Genomic DNA, 1,529 nt, shown 5'->3' with positions numbered 1-1,529 from the left:
TAGTTACAGTTACATGGCTGCATCCCATGCATTAATAAGGGCAATGGGGCCATAAATCAAAACAGGAACCTGAAAATTTTTCCCCCCTCGGTGTTCCACACCCTTCAAACCACTGCCCTGTATTAAGAAGCCAAGCACTCGCTCTTGAGTTCGAATCACTATTTAGCACAACCAGGATTGAACATTATTCATCTATAATAAATAGGGTCTCGGGTGCAATGCTTCTAGTTGACGCTTATAAAATGATTTAGCAATTACATACCATCATAACCAAACGCCCAGTTCTTGGAGAAAACTGCAAGAACACAATAAACTCCTCCCACCAAAGGAAGCAGATCCAACGACGCAGGCTGAAATGGATCAGTCCGACCTATTTTCCTCCCGGGCCAGGGGGGCCACGGGGAGGCTTGCCGCGACTGGAGTTGGCTATTCCAACCCCAGCCGCCCCCCACCCACGAACTATTCTGACAGACCTTGAGATTTAAAATACAATAAGTAATTGTTGATGAGATCTCAAGAGCCTCAGACATGTTGTTCAGAGGGTAATATGAGCTTCCACTGGTTTTAAAGCAGATACAGAGAGAAAATAAACATGGACAGTTTCATCGCATTCGGATGGAAATCAAATCTAAACACTCAGTCATCAGGTCTCCATCAGATCTAATAGATGCGTTTTAATTTATATAGCCATCCTAAACCGTGACAAGCATTGAGTCTTTTAACCCAGTTAAGATCGATGAGAGAATTGGACAGGCACACACAGAATGTATCGTCACGGAGACTTTACCTAAGCGCTGACCAAAAGAAGGGTAAGGGTAAAATAATAACAGTTGTTGCCGCAAGTGAAACTGAAGTTCCTGAACCCAGAGTCTACCAGTCTGCCAGAAGAATGGTAAACCCTGACCTCGATTTCAGCAACATTATTTTGAAAGCTTTTCAGTAAGAATGGCCAGAAACCTGTCAGAGCAGAGACTCGTCTCCAAAATAATATTATGACTAGTAAAATTTGTACATAATTGAGAAAAACATTCACATACATGATTAGAAAGCTGCACCTGAGTATTGAATTGGCAAAACCATGCACAAAGTGCAACCCTTTTTCATATAAAATAAAATATAGATAAAATTCAAAACAATAGTGTCGCACACAATGGCAGGACATTTGCCATCATTTTAAGATAAAATTTAGTCATTGAATAGCTAAACAACAATGAGAAGACTGGAGATTGAAATCAAAACACTTTCCTTGACTATACTGTCTTTCACTTCAAACTCACAGGCATAGGGCATGGCAATGCAGAGTGTTCCACATTTTCAACAAAAACACACGTAAAGCTCAGCTGCCATATTGATTGTTCTTGAGGCAGGTAGAGAACTCGGAACTAAAGTTGGTCCACAACACAAATACTTGTTGGCCGATTAGCAGACATTGCAGTGATCAGTCCTCTCGATGCCAGGTTTCTGTACCCTTCACAATTTCTTCGCTGCTGCTGGCTTCATGGGTGTTTTCATCAGCATCATTGTTATTT

At 41.3% G+C, this 1,529-nt stretch overlaps 1 long non-coding RNA gene across 1 annotated transcript in view; it reads right to left on the bottom strand.

Annotated features, from left to right (window-relative positions):
* LOC113214765 (uncharacterized) overlaps positions 1–1,523 on the bottom strand; it is a 3,761-nt gene extending 2,238 nt beyond the window's left edge. The window contains exon 1 of the long non-coding RNA XR_008011990.1: positions 263–1,523. This is a non-coding gene — a long non-coding RNA (uncharacterized LOC113214765). The remainder of the gene's footprint in view (positions 1–262) is intronic.
* Between the last annotated feature and the right edge of the window lie 6 nt (positions 1,524–1,529).

This window comes from Frankliniella occidentalis, unplaced genomic scaffold, assembly GCF_000697945.3.
Source record: "Frankliniella occidentalis isolate FOCC.00 unplaced genomic scaffold, Focc_3.1 Scaffold358, whole genome shotgun sequence".
NCBI lineage: Eukaryota > Metazoa > Arthropoda > Insecta > Thysanoptera > Thripidae > Frankliniella > Frankliniella occidentalis.
This window is presented reverse-complemented; position numbering and strand designations above follow the sequence as displayed.